The sequence below is a fragment of the Triturus cristatus genome, chromosome 5_2, assembly GCF_964204655.1.
Source record: "Triturus cristatus chromosome 5_2, aTriCri1.1, whole genome shotgun sequence".
In the NCBI taxonomy this organism is placed as follows: Eukaryota; Metazoa; Chordata; class Amphibia; order Caudata; family Salamandridae; genus Triturus; species Triturus cristatus.
Genome location: NC_140588.1, coordinates 577,270,419 through 577,288,244, shown reverse-complemented (window position 1 = coordinate 577,288,244; position 17,826 = coordinate 577,270,419). Strand labels below are relative to the sequence as shown.

The following is a 17,826-nucleotide window of genomic DNA, read 5'->3' as shown; positions in this document are numbered from 1 at the left end:
TTCCCGCAGGTCAGGGCTTCTCAAAATGAATTTGCTTTTCTGACAAACAGTTTGCCTAGCATCCCGCAATCTGGCTCCTAATTTGATTTTCGCAAGGTTCCCTTTGAGTTGCTTTCCTCGGCGGGAGGAAAATCTCTTGTGCAAGGCTCTTGAGGAAGTGAGATTCTGTATTCCGAGGTGCGCTTCTTTTCGTAGGCTTCTGACCACATGGTGTGCGGCAGGAAGTCATCTTTGACAGGGCCGCAGGCTTTGTCTCCAAATGGCATCCCGGACCCACTGCAACCCACCTTTTTGCTGAAACGGAAGTCTGGTTCAGGGTAAGAAAAAGCTGAGCTGCACGTACCGAAAGCAGCAGAGCCCAGCGGCGGAGAGGGTGTGGCCAGGGCTGTCTGATTTGCATAGTGACCAGTGGCATCTTGGGAATGTACAGGCTTTGGAGCCTAACGGGTGCTGCAGGGGTCTGCCTGGCCGGAGAAATGCCTGTCTGGCGCTCCCCTCAGGACACACGTGTCTTCCGTTCGAGCATGGAGGGTGAGGGACATGGGTCACCCTCATATACAGGGGTGTGGGCATGGGCAGGATGGGGCGTGGGGGACCCGTCAGGGCATTGCCCGTTTGGAAGCCCGTTCGGAAGGCAAGAGGAGGCGGAGGCGGAGGCGGGAATCTCTGCTCAATTTTTTCCCGAGGCCTGGGGACAAGCCTTTGCACATTTGATCCAGCCGGGCCTGCATCAGCAGATCCTGCTCCGATGGCAAGGGAGAGCCTGCAGGTGTAAATCAAAGAAAGGGGAGAAATCCGCAAGAGGCGGGTTAACAAATTCCAGTGGCAGGCCCATGTTCCCCAGGAAGCAAGTACTTCCTCCTGCTCCCTTCAGTGGGAAAAGACATAGGAGGTGTATTTCTCTAAGCAGGGGCTCTGCGTAGGTGGCACTGCATTGCTTTGGCAAACATCCATGCTAAGTGCAGAGTAGCAGCAGACCCCACAGCTGAGACGTGAATTGGGACTGTTAAGGAAGGGCACTGGGAGGGTGAGGAGGGCAGAGGAAAATGCTTTACAAAAGCATCTGCAAGTTCCTACACACCCGCTGAAAACCCATACCAGGGATGGGGCTCGAACCCATGCGGACAACTGTCCATTGGATCTTAAGTCCAACGCCTTAACCACTCGGCCACCCTGGTGAGACCCTAGGCCCTGCCTTACTCAGCTCCCTTTTCATGCTGGCTGCTCCAGCGCAGGCTGTCCAGCAAGAGGTGATTGCAGAGTAAAAAGGCTTTTGCAGGAGGATAAAGGTAATTGCTTATGACAAACACACTGTGTGACACCTAACTTTTCCCCACTCGTACTTTATGGGCAATCTATACAGTGGAGTTAGCTTAGTCACAATAAGGAAGTGAGCAAGGCAGGCTCACAAGAGCATCTCCTCCCTGGTGGTCTAGTGGCTAGGATTCAGCGCTTTCACCGCCGCGGCCCGGGTTCGATTCCCGGTCAGGGAAGATCCCTCCAAGACGTAGACGTGTGTAATTTGTCCACGCAGCTCAGCTTTTTTTAATCGAAGGTCCTTAAAAAGGCACCCCGACCTATAGACGAAAGCAGAGGAAAGGGGCTGGGTCCCCTGTGTCCCAGGTTGCTTTGCTCCCATTGCCCTCAGCCACCTTCATGCGCACGCAGTCCCCCACCCAGTCAGGTGCTCTATGTGGGCGTAAAGTGCAGTACCAGCTCATCAGAAAGGTAAATTGCTGGAAAACCCGGCTGCGATGTATACATCTACTTTGGAGCACTCTTCTCCCTTGCACTCTTGAATCGGTCATTCGCAATGTATTCTTCCAGCAAGCTGAATAACGAGGTAGGTGTGAGAAGGTGTACCAGCTGTCTTTGAGCTATCAGCGGCCACTAGGTGTCCCTCTTGTGATTTCCCGGGGATCCCGATTGTACAGGAATTCGTCGGTTCAGTAGCACGGGGGAGGGGATGGCCTGTGCTTGGAAGTGACAAACAGTCTGGTGGAATCATGAGTGTTTTTTCAAGTTCTGATTCATATTCGCTGTAGAATAAAATATGCTTTCAGCCCCCATGAGCTTTGTCACTAGGAGAGCAGTGTAGGAACTTTTGCTGTATGGCTGTGGGTTCCCTGGTGGTCTAGTGGTTAGGATTCGGCGCTCTCACCGCCGCGGCCCGGGTTCGATTCCCGGTCAGGGAACAGTCCTTCTTCTGCCCTTGAATGCTTTTCCTTCCCGCAGGTCAGGGCTTCTCAAAATGAATTTGCTTTTCTGACAAACAGTTTGCCTAGCATCCCGCAATCTGGCTCCTAATTTGATTTTCGCAAGGTTCCCTTTGAGTTGCTTTCCTCGGCGGGAGGAAAATCTCTTGTGCAAGGCTCTTGAGGAAGTGAGATTCTGTATTCCGAGGTGCGCTTCTTTTCGTAGGCTTCTGACCACATGGTGTGCGGCAGGAAGTCATCTTTGACAGGGCCGCAGGCTTTGTCTCCAAATGGCATCCCGGACCCACTGCAACCCACCTTTTTGCTGAAACGGAAGTCTGGTTCAGGGTAAGAAAAAGCTGAGCTGCACGTACCGAAAGCAGCAGATCCCAGCGGCGGAGAGGGTGTGGCCAGGGCTGTCTGATTTGCATAGTGACCAGTGGCATCTTGGGAATGTACAGGCTTTGGAGCCTAACGGGTGCTGCAGGGGTCTGCCTGGCCGGAGAAATGCCTGTCTGGCGCTCCCCTCAGGACACACGTGTCTTCCGTTCGAGCATGGAGGGTGAGGGACATGGGTCACCCTCATATACAGGGGTGTGGGCATGGGCAGGATGGGGCGTGGGGGACCCGTCAGGGCATTGCCCGTTTGGAAGCCCGTTCGGAAGGCAAGAGGAGGCGGAGGCGGAGGCGGAGGCGGGAATCTCTGCTCAATTTTTTCCCGAGGCCTGGGGACAAGCCTTTGCACATTTGATCCAGCCGGGCCTGCATCAGCAGATCCTGCTCCGATGGCAAGGGAGAGCCTGCAGGTGTAAATCAAAGAAAGGGGAGAAATCCGCAAGAGGCGGGTTAACAAATTCCAGTGGCAGGCCCATGTTCCCCAGGAAGCAAGTACTTCCTCCTGCTCCCTTCAGTGGGAAAAGACATAGGAGGTGTATTTCTCTAAGCAGGGGCTCTGCGTAGGTGGCACTGCATTGCTTTGGCAAACATCCATGCTAAGTGCAGAGTAGCAGCAGACCCCACAGCTGAGACGTGAATTGGGACTGTTAAGGAAGGGCACTGGGAGGGTGAGGAGGGCAGAGGAAAATGCTTTACAAAAGCATCTGCAAGTTCCTACACACCCGCTGAAAACCCATACCAGGGATGGGGCTCGAACCCATGCGGACAACTGTCCATTGGATCTTAAGTCCAACGCCTTAACCACTCGGCCACCCTGGTGAGACCCTAGGCCCTGCCTTACTCAGCTCCCTTTTCATGCTGGCTGCTCCAGCGCAGGCTGTCCAGCAAGAGGTGATTGCAGAGTAAAAAGGCTTTTGCAGGAGGATAAAGGTAATTGCTTATGACAAACACACTGTGTGACACCTAACTTTTCCCCACTCGTACTTTATGGGCAATCTATACAGTGGAGTTAGCTTAGTCACAATAAGGAAGTGAGCAAGGCAGGCTCACAAGAGCATCTCCTCCCTGGTGGTCTAGTGGCTAGGATTCGGCGCTTTCACCGCCGCGGCCCGGGTTCGATTCCCGGTCAGGGAAGATCCCTCTAAGACGTAGACGTGTGTAATTTGTCCACGCAGCTCAGCTTTTTTTAATCGAAGGTCCTTAAAAAGGCACCCCGACCTATAGACGAAAGCAGAGGAAAGGGGCTGGGTCCCCTGTGTCCCAGGTTGCTTTGCTCCCATTGCCCTCAGCCACCTTCATGCGCACGCAGTCCCCCACCCAGTCAGGTGCTCTATGTGGGCGTAAAGTGCAGTACCAGCTCATCAGAAAGGTAAATTGCTGGAAAACCCGGCTGCGATGTATACATCTACTTTGGAGCACTCTTCTCCCTTGCACTCTTGAATCGGTCATTCGCAATGTATTCTTCCAGCAAGCTGAATAACGAGGTAGGTGTGAGAAGGTGTACCAGCTGTCTTTGAGCTATCAGCGGCCACTAGGTGTCCCTCTTGTGATTTCCCGGGGATCCCGATTGTACAGGAATTCGTCGGTTCAGTAGCACGGGGGAGGGGATGGCCTGTGCTTGGAAGTGACAAACAGTCTGGTGGAATCATGAGTGTTTTTTCAAGTTCTGATTCATATTCGCTGTAGAATAAAATATGCTTTCAGCCCCCATGAGCTTTGTCACTAGGAGAGCAGTGTAGGAACTTTTGCTGTATGGCTGTGGGTTCCCTGGTGGTCTAGTGGTTAGGATTCGGCGCTCTCACCGCCGCGGCCCGGGTTCGATTCCCGGTCAGGGAACAGTCCTTCTTCTGCCCTTGAATGCTTTTCCTTCCCGCAGGTCAGGGCTTCTCAAAATGAATTTGCTTTTCTGACAAACAGTTTGCCTAGCATCCCGCAATCTGGCTCCTAATTTGATTTTCGCAAGGTTCCCTTTGAGTTGCTTTCCTCGGCGGGAGGAAAATCTCTTGTGCAAGGCTCTTGAGGAAGTGAGATTCTGTATTCCGAGGTGCGCTTCTTTTCGTAGGCTTCTGACCACATGGTGTGCGGCAGGAAGTCATCTTTGACAGGGCCGCAGGCTTTGTCTCCAAATGGCATCCCGGACCCACTGCAACCCACCTTTTTGCTGAAACGGAAGTCTGGTTCAGGGTAAGAAAAAGCTGAGCTGCACGTACCGAAAGCAGCAGAGCCCAGCGGCGGAGAGGGTGTGGCCAGGGCTGTCTGATTTGCATAGTGACCAGTGGCATCTTGGGAATGTACAGGCTTTGGAGCCTAACGGGTGCTGCAGGGGTCTGCCTGGCCGGAGAAATGCCTGTCTGGCGCTCCCCTCAGGACACACGTGTCTTCCGTTCGAGCATGGAGGGTGAGGGACATGGGTCACCCTCATATACAGGGGTGTGGGCATGGGCAGGATGGGGCGTGGGGGACCCGTCAGGGCATTGCCCGTTTGGAAGCCCGTTCGGAAGGCAAGAGGAGGCGGAGGCGGAGGCGGGAATCTCTGCTCAATTTTTTCCCGAGGCCTGGGGACAAGCCTTTGCACATTTGATCCAGCCGGGCCTGCATCAGCAGATCCTGCTCCGATGGCAAGGGAGAGCCTGCAGGTGTAAATCAAAGAAAGGGGAGAAATCCGCAAGAGGCGGGTTAACAAATTCCAGTGGCAGGCCCATGTTCCCCAGGAAGCAAGTACTTCCTCCTGCTACCTTCAGTGGGAAAAGACATAGGAGGTGTATTTCTCTAAGCAGGGGCTCTGCGTAGGTGGCACTGCATTGCTTTGGCAAACATCCATGCTAAGTGCAGAGTAGCAGCAGACCCCACAGCTGAGACGTGAATTGGGACTGTTAAGGAAGGGCACTGGGAGGGTGAGGAGGGCAGAGGAAAATGCTTTACAAAAGCATCTGCAAGTTCCTACACACCCACTGAAAACCCATACCAGGGATGGGGCTCGAACCCATGCGGACAACTGTCCATTGGATCTTAAGTCCAACGCCTTAACCACTCGGCCACCCTGGTGAGACCCTAGGTCCTGCCTTACTCAGCTCCCTTTTCATGCTGGCTGCTCCAGCGCAGGCTGTCCAGCAAGAGGTGATTGCAGAGTAAAAAGGCTTTTGCAGGAGGATAAAGGTAATTGCTTATGACAAACACACTGTGTGACACCTAACTTTTCCCCACTCGTACTTTATGGGCAATCTATACAGTGGAGTTAGCTTAGTCACAATAAGGAAGTGAGCAAGGCAGGCTCACAAGAGCATCTCCTCCCTGGTGGTCTAGTGGCTAGGATTCGGCGCTTTCACCGCCGCGGCCCGGGTTCGATTCCCGGTCAGGGAAGATCCCTCTAAGACGTAGACGTGCGTAATTTGTCCACGCAGCTCAGCTTTTTTTAATCGAAGGTCCTTAAAAAGGCACCCCGACCTATAGACGAAAGCAGAGGAAAGGGGCTGGGTCCCCTGTGTCCCAGGTTGCTTTGCTCCCATTGCCCTCAGCCACCTTCATGCGCACGCAGTCCCCCACCCAGTCAGGTGCTCTATGTGGGCGTAAAGTGCAGTACCAGCTCATCAGAAAGGTAAATTGCTGGAAAACCCGGCTGCGATGTATACATCTACTTTGGAGCACTCTTCTCCCTTGCACTCTTGAATCGGTCATTCGCAATGTATTCTTCCAGCAAGCTGAATAACGAGGTAGGTGTGAGAAGGTGTACCAGCTGTCTTTGAGCTATCAGCGGCCACTAGGTGTCCCTCTTGTGATTTCCCGGGGATCCCGATTGTACAGGAATTCGTCGGTTCAGTAGCACGGGGGAGGGGATGGCCTGTGCTTGGAAGTGACAAACAGTCTGGTGGAATCATGAGTGTTTTTTCAAGTTCTGATTCATATTCGCTGTAGAATAAAATATGCTTTCAGCCCCCATGAGCTTTGTCACTAGGAGAGCAGTGTAGGAACTTTTGCTGTTTGGCTGTGGGTTCCCTGGTGGTCTAGTGGTTAGGATTCGGCGCTCTCACCGCCGCGGCCCGGGTTCGATTCCCGGTCAGGGAACAGTCCTTCTTCTGCCCTTGAATGCTTTTCCTTCCCGCAGGTCAGGGCTTCTCAAAATGAATTTGCTTTTCTGACAAACAGTTTGCCTAGCATCCCGCAATCTGGCTCCTAATTTGATTTTCGCAAGGTTCCCTTTGAGTTGCTTTCCTCGGCGGGAGGAAAATCTCTTGTGCAAGGCTCTTGAGGAAGTGAGATTCTGTATTCCGAGGTGCGCTTCTTTTCGTAGGCTTCTGACCACATGGTGTGCGGCAGGAAGTCATCTTTGACAGGGACGCAGGCTTTGTCTCCAAATGGCATCCCGGACCCACTGCAACCCACCTTTTTGCTGAAACGGAAGTCTGGTTCAGGGTAAGAAAAAGCTGAGCTGCACATACCGAAAGCAGCAGAGCCCAGCGGCGGAGAGGGTGTGGCCAGGGCTGTCTGATTTGCATAGTGACCAGTGGCATCTTGGGAATGTACAGGCTTTGGAGCCTAACGGGTGCTGCAGGGGTCTGCCTGGCCGGAGAAATGCCTGTCTGGCGCTCCCCTCAGGACACACGTGTCTTCCGTTCGAGCATGGAGGGTGAGGGACATGGGTCACCCTCATATACAGGGGTGTGGGCATGGGCAGGATGGGGCGTGGGGGACCCGTCAGGGCATTGCCCGTTTGGAAGCCCGTTCGGAAGGCAAGAGGAGGCGGAGGCGGAGGCGGGAATCTCTGCTCAATTTTTTCCCGAGGCCTGGGGACAAGCCTTTGCACATTTGATCCAGCCGGGCCTGCATCAGCAGATCCTGCTCCGATGGCAAGGGAGAGCCTGCAGGTGTAAATCAAAGAAAGGGGAGAAATCCGCAAGAGGCGGGTTAACAAATTCCAGTGGCAGGCCCATGTTCCCCAGGAAGCAAGTACTTCCTCCTGCTCCCTTCAGTGGGAAAAGACATAGGAGGTGTATTTCTCTAAGCAGGGGCTCTGCGTAGGTGGCACTGCATTGCTTTGGGAAGCATCCATGCTAAGTGCAGAGTAGCAGCAGACCCCACAGCTGAGACGTGAATTGGGACTGTTAAGGAAGGGCACTGGGAGGGTGAGGAGGGCAGAGGAAAATGCTTTAAAAAAGCATCTGCAAGTTCCTACACACCCGCTGAAAACCCATACCAGGGATGGGGCTTGAACCCATGCGGACAACTGTCCATTGGATCTTAAGTCCAACGCCTTAACCACTCGGCCACCCTGGTGAGACCCTAGGTCCTGCCTTACTCAGCTCCCTTTTCATGCTGGCTGCTCCAGCGCAGGCTGTCCAGCAAGAGGTGATTGCAGAGTAAAAAGGCTTTTGCAGGAGGATAAAGGTAATTGCTTATGACAAACACACTGTGTGACACCTAACTTTTCCCCACTCGTACTTTATGGGCAATCTATACAGTGGAGTTAGCTTAGTCACAATAAGGAAGTGAGCAAGGCAGGCTCACAAGAGCATCTCCTCCCTGGTGGTCTAGTGGCTAGGATTCGGCGCTTTCACCGCCGCGGCCCGGGTTCGATTCCCGGTCAGGGAAGATCCCTCTAAGACGTAGACGTGCGTAATTTGTCCACGCAGCTCAGCTTTTTTTAATCGAAGGTCCTTAAAAAGGCACCCCGACCTATAGACGAAAGCAGAGGAAAGGGGCTGGGTCCCCTGTGTCCCAGGTTGCTTTGCTCCCATTGCCCTCAGCCACCTTCATGCGCACGCAGTCCCCCACCCAGTCAGGTGCTCTATGTGGGCGTAAAGTGCAGTACCAGCTCATCAGAAAGGTAAATTGCTGGAAAACCCGGCTGCGATGTATACATCTACTTTGGAGCACTCTTCTCCCTTGCACTCTTGAATCGGTCATTCGCAATGTATTCTTCCAGCAAGCTGAATAACGAGGTAGGTGTGAGAAGGTGTACCAGCTGTCTTTGAGCTATCAGCGGCCACTAGGTGTCCCTCTTGTGATTTCCCGGGGATCCCGATTGTACAGGAATTCGTCGGTTCAGTAGCACGGGGGAGGGGATGGCCTGTGCTTGGAAGTGACAAACAGTCTGGTGGAATCATGAGTGTTTTTTCAAGTTCTGATTCATATTCGCTGTAGAATAAAATATGCTTTCAGCCCCCATGAGCTTTGTCACTAGGAGAGCAGTGTAGGAACTTTTGCTGTTTGGCTGTGGGTTCCCTGGTGGTCTAGTGGTTAGGATTCGGCGCTCTCACCGCCGCGGCCCGGGTTCGATTCCCGGTCAGGGAACAGTCCTTCTTCTGCCCTTGAATGCTTTTCCTTCCCGCAGGTCAGGGCTTCTCAAAATGAATTTGCTTTTCTGACAAACAGTTTGCCTAGCATCCCGCAATCTGGCTCCTAATTTGATTTTCGCAAGGTTCCCTTTGAGTTGCTTTCCTCGGCGGGAGGAAAATCTCTTGTGCAAGGCTCTTGAGGAAGTGAGATTCTGTATTCCGAGGTGCGCTTCTTTTCGTAGGCTTCTGACCACATGGTGTGCGGCAGGAAGTCATCTTTGACAGGGACGCAGGCTTTGTCTCCAAATGGCATCCCGGACCCACTGCAACCCACCTTTTTGCTGAAACGGAAGTCTGGTTCAGGGTAAGAAAAAGCTGAGCTGCACGTACCGAAAGCAGCAGAGCCCAGCGGCGGAGAGGGTGTGGCCAGGGCTGTCTGATTTGCATAGTGACCAGTGGCATCTTGGGAATGTACAGGCTTTGGAGCCTAACGGGTGCTGCAGGGGTCTGCCTGGCCGGAGAAATGCCTGTCTGGCGCTCCCCTCAGGACACACGTGTCTTCCGTTCGAGCATGGAGGGTGAGGGACATGGGTCACCCTCATATACAGGGGTGTGGGCATAGGCAGGATGGGGCGTGGGGGACCCGTCAGGGCATTGCCCGTTTGGAAGCCCGTTCGGAAGGCAAGAGGAGGCGGAGGCGGAGGCGGGAATCTCTGCTCAATTTTTTCCCGAGGCCTGGGGACAAGCCTTTGCACATTTGATCCAGCCGGGCCTGCATCAGCAGATCCTGCTCCGATGGCAAGGGAGAGCCTGCAGGTGTAAATCAAAGAAAGGGGAGAAATCCGCAAGAGGCGGGTTAACAAATTCCAGTGGCAGGCCCATGTTCCCCAGGAAGCAAGTACTTCCTCCTGCTCCCTTCAGTGGGAAAAGACATAGGAGGTGTATTTCTCTAAGCAGGGGCTCTGCGTAGGTGGCACTGCATTGCTTTGGGAAGCATCCATGCTAAGTGCAGAGTAGCAGCAGACCCCACAGCTGAGACGTGAATTGGGACTGTTAAGGAAGGGCACTGGGAGGGTGAGGAGGGCAGAGGAAAATGCTTTAAAAAAGCATCTGCAAGTTCCTACACACCCGCTGAAAACCCATACCAGGGATGGGGCTCGAACCCATGCGGACAACTGTCCATTGGATCTTAAGTCCAACGCCTTAACCACTCGGCCACCCTGGTGAGACCCTAGGCCCTGCCTTACTCAGCTCCCTTTTCATGCTGGCTGCTCCAGCGCAGGCTGTCCAGCAAGAGGTGATTGCAGAGTAAAAAGGCTTTTGCAGGAGGATAAAGGTAATTGCTTATGACAAACACACTGTGTGACACCTAACTTTTCCCCACTCGTACTTTATGGGCAATCTATACAGTGGAGTTAGCTTAGTCACAATAAGGAAGTGAGCAAGGCAGGCTCACAAGAGCATCTCCTCCCTGGTGGTCTAGTGGCTAGGATTCGGCGCTTTCACCGCCGCGGCCCGGGTTCGATTCCCGGTCAGGTAAGATCCCTCTAAGACGTAGACGTGCGTAATTTGTCCACGCAGCTCAGCTTTTTTTAATCGAAGGTCCTTAAAAAGGCACCCCGACCTATAGACGAAAGCAGAGGAAAGGGGCTGGGTCCCCTGTGTCCCAGGTTGCTTTGCTCCCATTGCCCTCAGCCACCTTCATGCGCACGCAGTCCCCCACCCAGTCAGGTGCTCTATGTGGGCGTAAAGCGCAGTACCAGCTCATCAGAAAGGTAAATTGCTGGAAAACCCGGCTGCGATGTATACATCTACTTTGGAGCACTCTTCTCCCTTGCACTCTTGAATCGGTCATTCGCAATGTATTCTTCCAGCAAGCTGAATAACGAGGTAGGTGTGAGAAGGTGTACCAGCTGTCTTTGAGCTATCAGCGGCCACTAGGTGTCCCTCTTGTGATTTCCCGGGGATCCCGATTGTACAGGAATTCGTCGGTTCAGTAGCACGGGGGAGGGGATGGCCTGTGCTTGGAAGTGACAAACAGTCTGGTGGAATCATGAGTGTTTTTTCAAGTTCTGATTCATATTCGCTGTAGAATAAAATATGCTTTCAGCCCCCATGAGCTTTGTCACTAGGAGAGCAGTGTAGGAACTTTTGCTGTATGGCTCTGGGTTCCCTGGTGGTCTAGTGGTTAGGATTCTGCGCTCTCACCGCCGCGGCCCGGGTTCGATTCCCGGTCAGGGAACAGTCCTTCTTCTGCCCTTGAATGCTTTTCCTTCCCGCAGGTCAGGGCTTCTCAAAATGAATTTGCTTTTCTGACAAACAGTTTGCCTAGCATCCCGCAATCTGGCTCCTAATTTGATTTTCGCAAGGTTCCCTTTGAGTTGCTTTCCTCGGCGGGAGGAAAATCTCTTGTGCAAGGCTCTTGAGGAAGTGAGATTCTGTATTCCGAGGTGCGCTTCTTTTCGTAGGCTTCTGACCACATGGTGTGCGGCAGGAAGTCATCTTTGACAGGGCCGCAGGCTTTGTCTCCAAATGGCATCCCGGACCCACTGCAACCCACCTTTTTGCTGAAACGGAAGTCTGGTTCAGGGTAAGAAAAAGCTGAGCTGCACGTACCGAAAGCAGCAGATCCCAGCGGCGGAGAGGGTGTGGCCAGGGCTGTCTGATTTGCATAGTGACCAGTGGCATCTTGGGAATGTACAGGCTTTGGAGCCTAACGGGTGCTGCAGGGGTCTGCCTGGCCGGAGAAATGCCTGTCTGGCGCTCCCCTCAGGACACACGTGTCTTCCGTTCGAGCATGGAGGGTGAGGGACATGGGTCACCCTCATATACAGGGGTGTGGGCATGGGCAGGATGGGGCGTGGGGGACCCGTCAGGGCATTGCCCGTTTGGAAGCCCGTTCGGAAGGCAAGAGGAGGCGGAGGCGGAGGCGGAGGCGGGAATCTCTGCTCAATTTTTTCCCGAGGCCTGGGGACAAGCCTTTGCACATTTGATCCAGCCGGGCCTGCATCAGCAGATCCTGCTCCGATGGCAAGGGAGAGCCTGCAGGTGTAAATCAAAGAAAGGGGAGAAATCCGCAAGAGGCGGGTTAACAAATTCCAGTGGCAGGCCCATGTTCCCCAGGAAGCAAGTACTTCCTCCTGCTCCCTTCAGTGGGAAAAGACATAGGAGGTGTATTTCTCTAAGCAGGGGCTCTGCGTAGGTGGCACTGCATTGCTTTGGGAAGCATCCATGCTAAGTGCAGAGTAGCAGCAGACCCCACAGCTGAGACGTGAATTGGGACTGTTAAGGAAGGGCACTGGGAGGGTGAGGAGGGCAGAGGAAAATGCTTTAAAAAAGCATCTGCAAGTTCCTACACACCCGCTGAAAACCCATACCAGGGATGGGGCTCGAACCCATGCGGACAACTGTCCATTGGATCTTAAGTCCAACGCCTTAACCACTCGGCCACCCTGGTGAGACCCTAGGCCCTGCCTTACTCAGCTCCCTTTTCATGCTGGCTGCTCCAGCGCAGGCTGTCCAGCAAGAGGTGATTGCAGAGTAAAAAGGCTTTTGCAGGAGGATAAAGGTAATTGCTTATGACAAACACACTGTGTGACACCTAACTTTTCCCCACTCGTACTTTATGGGCAATCTATACAGTGGAGTTAGCTTAGTCACAATAAGGAAGTGAGCAAGGCAGGCTCACAAGAGCATCTCCTCCCTGGTGGTCTAGTGGCTAGGATTCGGCGCTTTCACCGCCGCGGCCCGGGTTCGATTCCCGGTCAGGGAAGATCCCTCTAAGACGTAGACGTGTGTAATTTGTCCACGCAGCTCAGCTTTTTTTAATCGAAGGTCCTTAAAAAGGCACCCCGACCTATAGACGAAAGCAGAGGAAAGGGGCTGGGTCCCCTGTGTCCCAGGTTGCTTTGCTCCCATTGCCCTCAGCCACCTTCATGCGCACGCAGTCCCCCACCCAGTCAGGTGCTCTATGTGGGCGTAAAGTGCAGTACCAGCTCATCAGAAAGGTAAATTGCTGGAAAACCCGGCTGCGATGTATACATCTACTTTGGAGCACTCTTCTCCCTTGCACTCTTGAATCGGTCATTCGCAATGTATTCTTCCAGCAAGCTGAATAACGAGGTAGGTGTGAGAAGGTGTACCAGCTGTCTTTGAGCTATCAGCGGCCACTAGGTGTCCCTCTTGTGATTTCCCGGGGATCCCGATTGTACAGGAATTCGTCGGTTCAGTAGCACGGGGGAGGGGATGGCCTGTGCTTGGAAGTGACAAACAGTCTGGTGGAATCATGAGTGTTTTTTCAAGTTCTGATTCATATTCGCTGTAGAATAAAATATGCTTTCAGCCCCCATGAGCTTTGTCACTAGGAGAGCAGTGTAGGAACTTTTGCTGTATGGCTGTGGGTTCCCTGGTGGTCTAGTGGTTAGGATTCGGCGCTCTCACCGCCGCGGCCCGGGTTCGATTCCCGGTCAGGGAACAGTCCTTCTTCTGCCCTTGAATGCTTTTCCTTCCCGCAGGTCAGGGCTTCTCAAAATGAATTTGCTTTTCTGACAAACAGTTTGCCTAGCATCCCGCAATCTGGCTCCTAATTTGATTTTCGCAAGGTTCCCTTTGAGTTGCTTTCCTCGGCGGGAGGAAAATCTCTTGTGCAAGGCTCTTGAGGAAGTGAGATTCTGTATTCCGAGGTGCGCTTCTTTTCGTAGGCTTCTGACCACATGGTGTGCGGCAGGAAGTCATCTTTGACAGGGCCGCAGGCTTTGTCTCCAAATGGCATCCCGGACCCACTGCAACCCACCTTTTTGCTGAAACGGAAGTCTGGTTCAGGGTAAGAAAAAGCTGAGCTGCACGTACCGAAAGCAGCAGAGCCCAGCGGCGGAGAGGGTGTGGCCAGGGCTGTCTGATTTGCATAGTGACCAGTGGCATCTTGGGAATGTACAGGCTTTGGAGCCTAACGGGTGCTGCAGGGGTCTGCCTGGCCGGAGAAATGCCTGTCTGGCGCTCCCCTCAGGACACACGTGTCTTCCGTTCGAGCATGGAGGGTGAGGGACATGGGTCACCCTCATATACAGGGGTGTGGGCATGGGCAGGATGGGGCGTGGGGGACCCGTCAGGGCATTGCCCGTTTGGAAGCCCGTTCGGAAGGCAAGAGGAGGCGGAGGCGGAGGCGGGAATCTCTGCTCAATTTTTTCCCGAGGCCTGGGGACAAGCCTTTGCACATTTGATCCAGCCGGGCCTGCATCAGCAGATCCTGCTCCGATGGCAAGGGAGAGCCTGCAGGTGTAAATCAAAGAAAGGGGAGAAATCCGCAAGAGGCGGGTTAACAAATTCCAGTGGCAGGCCCATGTTCCCCAGGAAGCAAGTACTTCCTCCTGCTCCCTTCAGTGGGAAAAGACATAGGAGGTGTATTTCTCTAAGCAGGGGCTCTGCGTAGGTGGCACTGCATTGCTTTGGCAAACATCCATGCTAAGTGCAGAGTAGCAGCAGACCCCACAGCTGAGACGTGAATTGGGACTGTTAAGGAAGGGCACTGGGAGGGTGAGGAGGGCAGAGGAAAATGCTTTACAAAAGCATCTGCAAGTTCCTACACACCCGCTGAAAACCCATACCAGGGATGGGGCTCGAACCCATGCGGACAACTGTCCATTGGATCTTAAGTCCAACGCCTTAACCACTCGGCCACCCTGGTGAGACCCTAGGCCCTGCCTTACTCAGCTCCCTTTTCATGCTGGCTGCTCCAGCGCAGGCTGTCCAGCAAGAGGTGATTGCAGAGTAAAAAGGCTTTTGCAGGAGGATAAAGGTAATTGCTTATGACAAACACACTGTGTGACACCTAACTTTTCCCCACTCGTACTTTATGGGCAATCTATACAGTGGAGTTAGCTTAGTCACAATAAGGAAGTGAGCAAGGCAGGCTCACAAGAGCATCTCCTCCCTGGTGGTCTAGTGGCTAGGATTCGGCGCTTTCACCGCCGCGGCCCGGGTTCGATTCCCGGTCAGGGAAGATCCCTCTAAGACGTAGACGTGTGTAATTTGTCCACGCAGCTCAGCTTTTTTTAATCGAAGGTCCTTAAAAAGGCACCCCGACCTATAGACGAAAGCAGAGGAAAGGGGCTGGGTCCCCTGTGTCCCAGGTTGCTTTGCTCCCATTGCCCTCAGCCACCTTCATGCGCACGCAGTCCCCCACCCAGTCAGGTGCTCTATGTGGGCGTAAAGTGCAGTACCAGCTCATCAGAAAGGTAAATTGCTGGAAAACCCGGCTGCGATGTATACATCTACTTTGGAGCACTCTTCTCCCTTGCACTCTTGAATCGGTCATTCGCAATGTATTCTTCCAGCAAGCTGAATAACGAGGTAGGTGTGAGAAGGTGTACCAGCTGTCTTTGAGCTATCAGCGGCCACTAGGTGTCCCTCTTGTGATTTCCCGGGGATCCCGATTGTACAGGAATTCGTCGGTTCAGTAGCACGGGGGAGGGGATGGCCTGTGCTTGGAAGTGACAAACAGTCTGGTGGAATCATGAGTGTTTTTTCAAGTTCTGATTCATATTCGCTGTAGAATAAAATATGCTTTCAGCCCCCATGAGCTTTGTCACTAGGAGAGCAGTGTAGGAACTTTTGCTGTATGGCTGTGGGTTCCCTGGTGGTCTAGTGGTTAGGATTCGGCGCTCTCACCGCCGCGGCCCGGGTTCGATTCCCGGTCAGGGAACAGTCCTTCTTCTGCCCTTGAATGCTTTTCCTTCCCGCAGGTCAGGGCTTCTCAAAATGAATTTGCTTTTCTGACAAACAGTTTGCCTAGCATCCCGCAATCTGGCTCCTAATTTGATTTTCGCAAGGTTCCCTTTGAGTTGCTTTCCTCGGCGGGAGGAAAATCTCTTGTGCAAGGCTCTTGAGGAAGTGAGATTCTGTATTCCGAGGTGCGCTTCTTTTCGTAGGCTTCTGACCACATGGTGTGCGGCAGGAAGTCATCTTTGACAGGGCCGCAGGCTTTGTCTCCAAATGGCATCCCGGACCCACTGCAACCCACCTTTTTGCTGAAACGGAAGTCTGGTTCAGGGTAAGAAAAAGCTGAGCTGCACGTACCGAAAGCAGCAGATCCCAGCGGCGGAGAGGGTGTGGCCAGGGCTGTCTGATTTGCATAGTGACCAGTGGCATCTTGGGAATGTACAGGCTTTGGAGCCTAACGGGTGCTGCAGGGGTCTGCCTGGCCGGAGAAATGCCTGTCTGGCGCTCCCCTCAGGACACACGTGTCTTCCGTTCGAGCATGGAGGGTGAGGGACATGGGTCACCCTCATATACAGGGGTGTGGGCATGGGCAGGATGGGGCGTGGGGGACCCGTCAGGGCATTGCCCGTTTGGAAGCCCGTTCGGAAGGCAAGAGGAGGCGGAGGCGGAGGCGGAGGCGGGAATCTCTGCTCAATTTTTTCCCGAGGCCTGGGGACAAGCCTTTGCACATTTGATCCAGCCGGGCCTGCATCAGCAGATCCTGCTCCGATGGCAAGGGAGAGCCTGCAGGTGTAAATCAAAGAAAGGGGAGAAATCCGCAAGAGGCGGGTTAACAAATTCCAGTGGCAGGCCCATGTTCCCCAGGAAGCAAGTACTTCCTCCTGCTCCCTTCAGTGGGAAAAGACATAGGAGGTGTATTTCTCTAAGCAGGGGCTCTGCGTAGGTGGCACTGCATTGCTTTGGCAAACATCCATGCTAAGTGCAGAGTAGCAGCAGACCCCACAGCTGAGACGTGAATTGGGACTGTTAAGGAAGGGCACTGGGAGGGTGAGGAGGGCAGAGGAAAATGCTTTACAAAAGCATCTGCAAGTTCCTACACACCCGCTGAAAACCCATACCAGGGATGGGGCTCGAACCCATGCGGACAACTGTCCATTGGATCTTAAGTCCAACGCCTTAACCACTCGGCCACCCTGGTGAGACCCTAGGCCCTGCCTTACTCAGCTCCCTTTTCATGCTGGCTGCTCCAGCGCAGGCTGTCCAGCAAGAGGTGATTGCAGAGTAAAAAGGCTTTTGCAGGAGGATAAAGGTAATTGCTTATGACAAACACACTGTGTGACACCTAACTTTTCCCCACTCGTACTTTATGGGCAATCTATACAGTGGAGTTAGCTTAGTCACAATAAGGAAGTGAGCAAGGCAGGCTCACAAGAGCATCTCCTCCCTGGTGGTCTAGTGGCTAGGATTCGGCGCTTTCACCGCCGCGGCCCGGGTTCGATTCCCGGTCAGGGAAGATCCCTCTAAGACGTAGACGTGTGTAATTTGTCCACGCAGCTCAGCTTTTTTTAATCGAAGGTCCTTAAAAAGGCACCCCGACCTATAGACGAAAGCAGAGGAAAGGGGCTGGGTCCCCTGTGTCCCAGGTTGCTTTGCTCCCATTGCCCTCAGCCACCTTCATGCGCACGCAGTCCCCCACCCAGTCAGGTGCTCTATGTGGGCGTAAAGTGCAGTACCAGCTCATCAGAAAGGTAAATTGCTGGAAAACCCGGCTGCGATGTATACATCTACTTTGGAGCACTCTTCTCCCTTGCACTCTTGAATCGGTCATTCGCAATGTATTCTTCCAGCAAGCTGAATAACGAGGTAGGTGTGAGAAGGTGTACCAGCTGTCTTTGAGCTATCAGCGGCCACTAGGTGTCCCTCTTGTGATTTCCCGGGGATCCCGATTGTACAGGAATTCGTCGGTTCAGTAGCACGGGGGAGGGGATGGCCTGTGCTTGGAAGTGACAAACAGTCTGGTGGAATCATGAGTGTTTTTTCAAGTTCTGATTCATATTCGCTGTAGAATAAAATATGCTTTCAGCCCCCATGAGCTTTGTCACTAGGAGAGCAGTGTAGGAACTTTTGCTGTATGGCTGTGGGTTCCCTGGTGGTCTAGTGGTTAGGATTCGGCGCTCTCACCGCCGCGGCCCGGGTTCGATTCCCGGTCAGGGAACAGTCCTTCTTCTGCCCTTGAATGCTTTTCC

The 17,826-nt window shown here is 53.5% G+C and overlaps 20 non-coding genes across 20 annotated transcripts; 13 read left to right on the top strand and 7 right to left on the bottom strand.

The window, feature by feature from the left end:
- Positions 1–1,095: 1,095 nt before the first annotated feature.
- On the bottom strand, positions 1,096–1,178 carry TRNAL-UAA (transfer RNA leucine (anticodon UAA)). The gene has a single exon. It is a non-coding gene; the product is annotated as a tRNA-Leu (tRNA).
- A 945-nt stretch (positions 1,179–2,123) lies between these two features.
- TRNAE-CUC (transfer RNA glutamic acid (anticodon CUC)) lies at positions 2,124–2,195 on the top strand. The gene has a single exon. It is a non-coding gene; the product is annotated as a tRNA-Glu (tRNA).
- A 1,132-nt stretch (positions 2,196–3,327) lies between these two features.
- On the bottom strand, positions 3,328–3,410 carry TRNAL-UAA (transfer RNA leucine (anticodon UAA)). Its single transcript has one exon. It is a non-coding gene; the product is annotated as a tRNA-Leu (tRNA).
- Positions 3,411–3,653: 243 nt separating this feature from the next.
- TRNAE-UUC (transfer RNA glutamic acid (anticodon UUC)) lies at positions 3,654–3,725 on the top strand. Its single transcript has one exon. It is a non-coding gene; the product is annotated as a tRNA-Glu (tRNA).
- A 630-nt stretch (positions 3,726–4,355) lies between these two features.
- TRNAE-CUC (transfer RNA glutamic acid (anticodon CUC)) lies at positions 4,356–4,427 on the top strand. Its single transcript has one exon. It is a non-coding gene; the product is annotated as a tRNA-Glu (tRNA).
- A 1,126-nt stretch (positions 4,428–5,553) lies between these two features.
- On the bottom strand, positions 5,554–5,636 carry TRNAL-UAA (transfer RNA leucine (anticodon UAA)). Its single transcript has one exon. It is a non-coding gene; the product is annotated as a tRNA-Leu (tRNA).
- A 243-nt stretch (positions 5,637–5,879) lies between these two features.
- On the top strand, positions 5,880–5,951 carry TRNAE-UUC (transfer RNA glutamic acid (anticodon UUC)). The gene has a single exon. It is a non-coding gene; the product is annotated as a tRNA-Glu (tRNA).
- Positions 5,952–6,581: 630 nt separating this feature from the next.
- TRNAE-CUC (transfer RNA glutamic acid (anticodon CUC)) lies at positions 6,582–6,653 on the top strand. The gene has a single exon. It is a non-coding gene; the product is annotated as a tRNA-Glu (tRNA).
- A 1,452-nt stretch (positions 6,654–8,105) lies between these two features.
- On the top strand, positions 8,106–8,177 carry TRNAE-UUC (transfer RNA glutamic acid (anticodon UUC)). The gene has a single exon. It is a non-coding gene; the product is annotated as a tRNA-Glu (tRNA).
- A 630-nt stretch (positions 8,178–8,807) lies between these two features.
- TRNAE-CUC (transfer RNA glutamic acid (anticodon CUC)) lies at positions 8,808–8,879 on the top strand. The gene has a single exon. It is a non-coding gene; the product is annotated as a tRNA-Glu (tRNA).
- A 1,126-nt stretch (positions 8,880–10,005) lies between these two features.
- TRNAL-UAA (transfer RNA leucine (anticodon UAA)) lies at positions 10,006–10,088 on the bottom strand. Its single transcript has one exon. It is a non-coding gene; the product is annotated as a tRNA-Leu (tRNA).
- A 2,149-nt stretch (positions 10,089–12,237) lies between these two features.
- Positions 12,238–12,320, bottom strand: TRNAL-UAA (transfer RNA leucine (anticodon UAA)). Its single transcript has one exon. It is a non-coding gene; the product is annotated as a tRNA-Leu (tRNA).
- Positions 12,321–12,563: 243 nt separating this feature from the next.
- Positions 12,564–12,635, top strand: TRNAE-UUC (transfer RNA glutamic acid (anticodon UUC)). Its single transcript has one exon. It is a non-coding gene; the product is annotated as a tRNA-Glu (tRNA).
- A 630-nt stretch (positions 12,636–13,265) lies between these two features.
- Positions 13,266–13,337, top strand: TRNAE-CUC (transfer RNA glutamic acid (anticodon CUC)). Its single transcript has one exon. It is a non-coding gene; the product is annotated as a tRNA-Glu (tRNA).
- Positions 13,338–14,463: 1,126 nt separating this feature from the next.
- Positions 14,464–14,546, bottom strand: TRNAL-UAA (transfer RNA leucine (anticodon UAA)). Its single transcript has one exon. It is a non-coding gene; the product is annotated as a tRNA-Leu (tRNA).
- Positions 14,547–14,789: 243 nt separating this feature from the next.
- TRNAE-UUC (transfer RNA glutamic acid (anticodon UUC)) lies at positions 14,790–14,861 on the top strand. The gene has a single exon. It is a non-coding gene; the product is annotated as a tRNA-Glu (tRNA).
- Positions 14,862–15,491: 630 nt separating this feature from the next.
- On the top strand, positions 15,492–15,563 carry TRNAE-CUC (transfer RNA glutamic acid (anticodon CUC)). The gene has a single exon. It is a non-coding gene; the product is annotated as a tRNA-Glu (tRNA).
- Positions 15,564–16,695: 1,132 nt separating this feature from the next.
- TRNAL-UAA (transfer RNA leucine (anticodon UAA)) lies at positions 16,696–16,778 on the bottom strand. Its single transcript has one exon. It is a non-coding gene; the product is annotated as a tRNA-Leu (tRNA).
- A 243-nt stretch (positions 16,779–17,021) lies between these two features.
- On the top strand, positions 17,022–17,093 carry TRNAE-UUC (transfer RNA glutamic acid (anticodon UUC)). Its single transcript has one exon. It is a non-coding gene; the product is annotated as a tRNA-Glu (tRNA).
- Positions 17,094–17,723: 630 nt separating this feature from the next.
- Positions 17,724–17,795, top strand: TRNAE-CUC (transfer RNA glutamic acid (anticodon CUC)). The gene has a single exon. It is a non-coding gene; the product is annotated as a tRNA-Glu (tRNA).
- Positions 17,796–17,826: the final 31 nt, after the last annotated feature.